The following is an 8,695-nucleotide window of genomic DNA, read 5'->3' on the forward strand; positions in this document are numbered from 1 at the left end:
TTCTAATCAATCCAATACATTACCAGGTGATTCGTAATAAAGCTCACACAGTTAGAAATCCTGTACATATCGTCTATTCCATTTACCAACGGTCTACCATCCAAGCACGGTCTACCATTGCAACAGCAAGAAATATGATATCATATTATTTGCTCAGTGAAAAGCTGTGGTAGACCGTGTAGACCGTTTCATATAAATATCATAATGTGTAGCCGGTACAAATTTGTTCACTTTTGTATCTCATTGTAAAACAAATCTCGCAAAGGATTTAACACAATCGGGTGCTTTCTTTTGATCATTGTGCTCAGTCAGTCATTCCAAAGAACATGGAATTAGCCTGTACCCGACACGTCACTTAGAAGACTTGCTACTATGCGTTACCGATCCCTTCTCTGGCAGCAGACTAGCCCGAAAGCAATAAGTAATGTTACGAATGGACTTCTATGAAAATGTATCTTTGTATAACGATGTTTGCTAAGAATTGATTTTTCGGAAAGTGGATGTTCCCTTTAAATGACATGCGATCGCAGTTAAAGGAGAGGTTATGTCTGTTTCTCATTCGTAAACAACAGCTAATTTCGTACATGTTGCGCGTGCTTTAGATGTCATGTGTCGACCGAAATATAGGTGTTTAAGGCAAATTATTTCGAAATCCGTTCCAGGATATTTCTAGCGTACTTTAAAAAGCGAAAGGATGGAAATCACACCTTTTCGTGTACCAAATTATGTGTATGTTCGACTTGACTCACAGAAAGCACTGAAATGCCTTCAAATTACGTCATACCGAAACCCTGCCAAAATCCAGTTTATCGCTGGCCATTTTCCATTCACAGCAGATCAGAGAATTAATCATTTTTTTTCGGAAACATCATATTAAATGCAAACGATAGACGCCTTCCCGTTCCAATAAACAAAGTGACTGTACGCCAATACAGTGACAACCAATTCAGACAACAAGTTGCAAAATTGTTGAGACACTTTGATTAAAAAACACCTTTTCTAACTTCCAATACTCGGCGTATCTAGAATTTAAACCTTTCCCACTTCCTCTCCCCTCTCCCCCTTTCAATGTTGACTGCTTAAGTTCCCAACATTTTTTTGTCTCGCTAGCAACACTGATAAGGGGGGAAGGGGGGCTGCAGTGTGAGAGATAATAGGGAAATTAATAACGCCCCAAGAAGGTGAAGTGTCTCCACTATTTTTGCAACTTGTTGTTGCAATAACGAGTCACGTCCCCTTGAATGCCTGGCCAATAGAACGCGCTTTGAATCTTATCAGTCGTTTTCTTTATTCCCACGTGACCTCCCATGATCGATCCGTGCGCTAGTTCCATTATTCGACCTCTCAGCTGCACAGGAACCATAACCTGCTTCAGGGGTTTACCTCCGTTCACATAAGGGTGCTTGTAGACGTGGTACAGAACTCCACCTTCACCTTCACTTCAAATGAAGTCTCAGCCTGGCCTCTCACAACTACGTCATCTTTCTCCTAAAATTTCTGTAGGCTCTTGTCATCACGCTGCATCTGCTTGAGCTTTTCTCTATCAATTACAGGGCTTTCTTTGGTACCCGGTACCTTCAACGGAATATGTTCTCCAGCTTTCTTAGCTTGACTTCTCGTGGTTACAGCACAAGCTTCTTGTACAGGAACTTGCCAGCTTGGGTCTGGATCGTCAGCGGCTCTTGCGCCTGGTACATTACCAATAATTAAATCATAAACAGCATCGGGAAGACACTGCGCTTCCACCTGGCCCTTGTGATACGGTGTATCAACATCAATCTTTGCGATGGGAACTTTCCTTGCCGTATTGTCAATGAGCGGCATAACATTAAATTCGCCAGTAAACTGATCCTCAGACACAAGGTCCCTCTTTACTACAATTCCACTACAACCAGTATCTCTCAGGACATCAACAGGCTTCTCTCCAACTCTACCTTTCACGACAGGCATTTTACTTCTCACTCCAGTCAACGGTTCAACACGAGCACTACTCAACAATGGAATCTTCTTACCACAGGCTAACAGCAGCTTATCATCTTTAATACAGGCCTTAACTTCTTCATCAGTAAGTTTAACCTTAGGTGGCTGAACTAGACAACTGGCACTCACTTGACCACGCTGCACAGGGTTACCATCCTTACTTTGTCCTCCTGATCTGCGTCCACCTGATTTCTAGAATTCATGTCCCTGCTTGCCACATAGGAAACACTTTCTTGTTAGGGTTGGGCAGTTGACGGCTTTATGACCTCGGGTGTTGCACTTAAAGCAATGCAGAGCTGGTGGATTAATCTGCATGTTCTTGGCCTCTTCCCTCTCTGGCTGCACTGTTGGCTTTCTGCTCGCTGAGCTGAACAAATGTTTACCATGAGCCTCCAAGTACTGGTCAGCGATCTTCGCAATCTTTGCTAGGGTCTCAGGTGACCTTTCTCGCAGGTGAATTGCCAAATCCTTAGGGCAAGAGTCAATAAATTGTTCTTTCGCGATCAAGTCCTTAAGACCATCAAAGGTTCGCGCAGTATTCGAAAGCTCTAGCCACCGTAACAGGTATCTGCCCAATCGCACAATAAACTGCTCTGGACTTTCGTCAACTTCTGGTTTGGATGCTCTAAATTTTCGACGATAGCCATCTTCGGTAAGGTCATATCTCTTCATTAATGCAATCTTTACCCTGTCATAATCCTTAGCTGTGTCCTCCGATAGACGTGAATACACTTCTAGTGCCCGTCGAGACAACAGAGCACTGAGCTTCGATGCCCATCCATCTTTTTTCCACTTAGCTGTCTCGGCAAATCTCTCGAACCTCTGCAAATACGCGTCCAAATCGTCTTTGCCATCAACCAAGGGGAGTTTAGGTGCCTTAGCCCGATCCTCTCTCACTACAGGACCTCCGTCAGCATTCTCCACAGCCAAACGTGCAATCTCCAGCTCGTGTTCTCTTTTTGCAGCTTCAATAGCCTCTTTCTGTTTCATCAGCTCGGCTTCCATCTCCAATTTCCTTAGTTCGCGTTCTTGTCGTCTAGTTTCTCTCTCTTCGTCTTCTCTTCTGCGCCTTTCCTCCTTCTCTTCCTCTTCCTTTCTTTTATCCTCCTCAAGCATTCGTCGTCTCTCTTCCTTTTCTTCTTCAAACCACCTACGCTTTTCTTCTCTTTCCTCTTCCAGCTGTCTACGTTTCTCTTCACGTTCTTCCTCTCTACGTTTCTCGTCTCGTTCTTCGTCTCTGCGTTTGTCCTCTTTTTCTTCATGTTCACGCACAAATTCAAGCAGCTTTTCTCCTTCCAGACCAAACTTTTCGCCAAGCTGAATAAATTTCTCCATTTTCACAGCACTAAAGTTCCACGGCTCTTTCACTCGCTACAACTTTTTCCACAGCGCCGCCACTTCCTTCCAAGTTGTGATCCTTTCCTGGTTTCTGTAGTCGGCTAACAAATGAATTCCTCTCCCCGACAGGCCCCCAATGTTACGAGTTCGAATGTTTTGAGGAAAGTTAGTTTACAAACTAAACTGAACGCAGGGTTGTCCGAACAACAACAAGAAGATTTATTCCAAAATGAACGTAGTTTCCAGGAAGTAAAACTCTGAACAACTCGTACTCGATAAACTTACACGGCCTCCGCCAACTTGAGTAAACACTGCTTCTGTCACACTTGAATAAACACGGCTAACGCCAACTCTCGTCGCTTGTGAAAAACTAGTTAGAAAACACTTTGCTAGGACTCGTCTACTTATATACTCTTATAATAAGCTTCTAGAAGTTTCTAAAATAGTAATCACTCTAATTATAGAAAGATTACAAAACACACCGATTTAGAAACGCTTACGCATGAACCTAAAAATAAACAAACTACGAACTCTCGCGAAGCTTCTAGAAAGTAACGCTTGTCACGCAATGCTATTTTTCGTAACACTTGGTAACTCACAGTTCTGCTGCTGGGAAGTTATTACCAGGCAAGGTTAAATCCGCCAGAAAGTTAATAAAATTTTCTTGAGTGGGTTGAGGGCCACCTTAAAATTTCTCAACTGTGAAGGTAGCTGTGAATCTGCTCCAGAGAATTTTTTTAACTTTGCAGACTTTAATCTTAGCTTAATAATCACTTTCCAGCAGTAAAAATTAGGAGTCAACAAATATATTTTTTAGATCTAAGTGCTTACAACAAGAAATAGGGTTTATTTGGATGGCTCGTTTGTTGCTATGGCAACCAAATAGGTCATGTTTCTAACGTGTCTTGTTAAGCATTTATTGCTGTTTTATGTGGTACCATAGTATTGCTGTTGCATGGAACAGTTGTGTAGATCCAATCAATCTAAATAGTACAGTTTCTTGAAGGTGCTGAAACTGGTTTGAGCATCGCTAAAGGCGTGTTTCATGACAGCAAAATTGGGACTGAACAGATAAAAAATCTCTGATAACTTATGAAAAGAAACAGTTACTTTTTATGCGTTCCATGAAGGAATCATGCATGTGTTACGGAGCAGATAACACTCACTGTTTCTTAGCAAAATAAAGTTGAATCCATTCTGTTCTGTTTTTGTTCTGGGCGTCAATGCACCTTTACCATCTCCTCAAGAATAGTTGCAACTGCCATTTTAGAGATCAAACCTTTTTACCAGACCAGTGATAAAAGAATTCTTTCTTTCTGCTAAGAACATCTTTAAATTGCCCAGAGCACTCCCTCAATCCAAGTCGTTGAACTCATACTGTTTAATGGACATTAAAGGAACAACAGATCAGTACATGTACCAGCATGACGATCAATCTGGGGCAAAAACTTGTACTTACTTAATAAATTAATTACAATTAATAGTAATAATAATGATAATGATAATGACAAGAACCATTATAATTAGAGTAATAATTAATGGAAATAATAGTAGTGATTATTGAGGTTACCTGGCCAAGCACCACAGGAGCCCATTTGTTAAAAACCCTGATAGTTTTCAGGTGTCATCTTAAGAAGGAGAGATTTTTTAAGCCAGCAATTTTCCAGGGTGCCGCCCTTTGGACAACTCTGACACGTTACAGTCACCCTATTGTTCTGAGGTTTTGTATAATAATTATTACAATAGGGCAACCATAACATGTCACAATTATTCACGATGGTGACATCCAAAAAAATATGAAAACAAAAATAAATGATGTTGAAATTCACCTATTTCGGAGACAAGGTGATTTTCTGCAATTCTGCACCTTAATGGTGCTAAACTCTGTCCCCAGTTTCATCTGCGCTGCAGAACGTTTAATTTATAGCTGATGGACACACACCTAAGAGTTTGCATTTACAACAAAAAAAAAAACATTAAATATTAGAGGTCCTTATTGTTATTTTATCATCTTTTGCGATTCCAAAAATCGGTTTGAGATAACGGAAAGATGTAATGCACTCATCAGTAGGATACAATACAAACTGCTTGGCAACGTGCGAAAGGGCAACTAAAAAATTTAAGTCCTAGGCAGGAATTGAACCTACGCCCTGTCCCTATTGAACTACTAGAATTCACTGGAGAGCAAGGTCAAGTTCATAACTGCGAGGATCACAGCTTCACTTGATTTCATATCCGCAGTTCATATATGATCCATTTCATATATCATTTCATCGTTGATTCATTCCTCACGGGAACATTGGAACCCACAAATGACCAGCTCCCAACGTCAGTGGCTTCATAGCTCAGTTCATTGGAGCGTCGCACCGGCATCACGAGGTCATGGGTTCAAACCCCGTTGAAGTCCTGAATTTTTCAGGCTTTTTAATGCAATTGCAAAAATTGCATTCATAACTGCAAGGATCATAGCTTCACTTAATAATACTAATAATAGTGATAATAATAACAGTAGTATAGTAGGTAGTAGTATCTTTAGTACTCTTAAGTTCTTTCCCCACTTTCTCTGTTGTCCCCATTTAACTTTGGATCTTTTAGTCTTTCCTTGAAATAGATCTGAAAAGGTTTTAAGTGAGATGGAGATGGCGGATACGACAGGGACAGAACTTACAGTGCTACTCCTTGGATTATCATTAATGAGACTAACATTGTTTATAATACTGCTAATTAACAACAATGATAGTGGCATTTGTTTTGTTTTTTTGCCACCTATTTTTTATTTTTTGCTAGTTGGAATTTATCGAAAACAAACGGCGACACTAAAGAACTTTGAAAATGCACCTATCATTGAACTATTTGTTGGTAACTTCGAATAATTGTAAATTGCTCTGCCATTTTTTCGATTTTTTGCACCATACATATGGCTGATTTGGTGAAAACAAACAAACGTCCACACTAAGGAACAATGCAGCTCTCATCAAACTATTTGTTAGTGACTTCAAGTAATTACTGGGTTTATTTTTTTTTCCGTGTCGGTAAAAGTCTTGCCTGTCACTCCCCTGGTAAGTGGTGTCTTTGTGTATAGAGCCTTCTGCGCGTATTTTGGTAGGATCGACAGGGTAGTGGAACTGCGTAGATTTCTCTAGTGGACACAGTAGAATCAATAACTTAGCCTGCAATGGCGTCGAAAAGTCATGCAACACGAATGGCGTTTTAGTGGATCCTTAAACAAAATATACCCTTATGGAGCTCAATAATAATGGAAAGTCAGTTGGATAAACTAGGCATGAATCTCAAAAGCAACGAGTACTGGACTTCGACAACAATCTATCGCCCGTCGAGACGAAATCAAAGTGAGCTGCATTTACCTGAAGTACATGGTAATTTGACACAATTGAGTTCTTGTCTTCACGCACGCAATGAAATAGGAAGAGGTTTTCGCCTCTAAGAGCAAATATGTTGTTTGTTTCAATAAATTTTCGCTGGAAAAGGATTCTGTGGTATTTTCTGCCTTTGTGAATTATAATATCACGTTGTGTATTGAATTTTCGAGCTGAAGGTTGAAATGTGATATGGGAGAAGTTTTTTAGTATTGCTCTGTAAGCAGGAAGGGTTCACAGGCCTGTTGGAAGCGTGCTTGAGTTTCAACAAAATGAGCCCCAAAATCAGTGAAAACTTGTGACGCAGATGAATAATAAAGTAGCTGCTATTGCCAAAATGATGGAATTACCTGGTGATAAATAACGTTGTACGTGTCTTGGAGAGTAAATTTTGACTTTGCATAAACAAGAGTTGGGCGATTGTGATCTTTGTTTTGACTTCGCTCATTTCATTGTCAAACTTTATAACACTTGACAGAAAAAGAAACTTACAAAAAACCGGTATCTTGCCATCATTTGACACAGATGCTTCACTGTTTGGCGAGTAAACATGCCACGGTAACTTAATAACGGCGCCCGCTGAATTCCGGCCATGTCACTTTCGATTTTGCAATTTACTTGAACGTAGCAAAAATCTCCCAAAATGTTGTCGCTGATCATAACTTTTTATATTCGATATTCACACGGTTCAAAATTAATGTTGTTTTTCATGTCGTAAATATTTCATTCTCGATCGACCGTCCGGAAACTTCCTTCTGCTCTTTCTAAAAACTGTGTTATCAATAGTTATTTGCTTTTCATCAATATTTGTTTTGCATAAGCAAGCTAACAAAATCTGTACCTTGCTGAGTTCGCATTTGTTAGCGTTAATAGTATTTTCGGTCAGATGCTTCTGTTTTATGAGGGGTTATTGTTTGGTCTCCCATCCTAACACTAACCCCGCGGAAACAGGCTGACTTCAGTGAAGTTTCGTATTACAATTGTCAGATGAGAGGGCACACTTGTGGTGCAAAGAAGTTGTGAGGGAACTTGAAAATTATCAACATGTCAGCCCAGAAGCCAATGTTTCTCGCTTCTCTTTTATTGTTATTCTTCAGAGACTGGAATGCTGTATTTCAAGACCACACAAATTCAGTGCCTTTTCTGAATTTCTGTTAGATACCACGTACCAACAGGCACCACAGTGTATGCTTCACGGAAAAGCATTCTCGTTGTAAATTTGCCCTGGAATTTATTTCGATTTTTTTTGAAACCCTGACTGACTTTATGTTTACCACTTGGAATTAACACAGCAAATCAAACTGGCCACACTAAAGAACTTTCGCAATGCAGCTACACTGTCTCATCCTGAAATCTACAGAAACTTCTGCAATGAGCTATCATCAAGTTATTTGTTCGCGACTTCCAAAGGCTGTAAATTACCCTGGCCTATTTTTTCGATTTTTTATTTTTGGACAATAGTTAGCTTTTACAGCAGACTATTTGTTGGCAACTTCGAACAATTGTAAATTGCTCTGCCATTTTTTCGATGTTTTTTGCAACCATATATGGCTGATTTGGTGTAATGAAAACAAACCCAAATACGTCCACACTAAGGAACAATGCAGCTCTACATCAAACTATTTGTTAGTGACTTCAAGTAATTGTAAATTGCCCTGGAATTTATTTCCCCCCCCCCGGATTTTTGTTTGAAAACCATGCCTGACTTTTTACCACTCGGAATTTACAGAAAGAAATCAAACGGTCACACTAAAGAACTTTCGCAATGGCCGCTACACTGGATCATCTGAATCTACAGAACTTCTGCAATGTAAGGCTATCATGCAAGTAGTTGTTCGCGGACTTTCCAAAGGCTGTAATTATTACCCTGGCATTTTTTCGATTTTTTGGACCATAGTTAGCTTTTTTACCAGACTGAGTGGAATTAATCGAAACACAAAAGACCTCACTAAGGAACTTCGGGCAATTGCAGCCATCACGCTTATTAAAAGATGACAGAA

The 8,695-nt window shown here is 40.1% G+C and overlaps 1 protein-coding gene across 6 annotated transcripts in view; it reads right to left on the reverse strand.

The window, feature by feature from the left end:
- Positions 1-5,943, reverse strand: part of LOC137986252 (uncharacterized) — a 22,729-nt gene extending 16,786 nt beyond the window's left edge. Inside the window, exons 1-2 of one of the 6 annotated variants that reach the window (XR_011119672.1) lie at positions 5,148-5,484; positions 4,485-4,695 (exon numbers count right to left, since the gene is read on the reverse strand). The gene's annotated coding sequence lies outside the window, so the exon portion shown is untranslated. Of the gene's footprint in view, positions 1-4,484; positions 4,696-5,147 lie in introns of all 6 variants that reach the window. The other 5 variants (XR_011119673.1, XM_068833473.1, XM_068833476.1 and 2 more) reach the window with 5 other exon arrangements.
- Positions 5,944-8,695: the final 2,752 nt, after the last annotated feature.

Source organism: Montipora foliosa, unplaced genomic scaffold (genome assembly GCF_036669935.1).
Source record: "Montipora foliosa isolate CH-2021 unplaced genomic scaffold, ASM3666993v2 scaffold_164, whole genome shotgun sequence".
NCBI classification, from domain to species: domain Eukaryota; kingdom Metazoa; phylum Cnidaria; class Anthozoa; order Scleractinia; family Acroporidae; genus Montipora; species Montipora foliosa.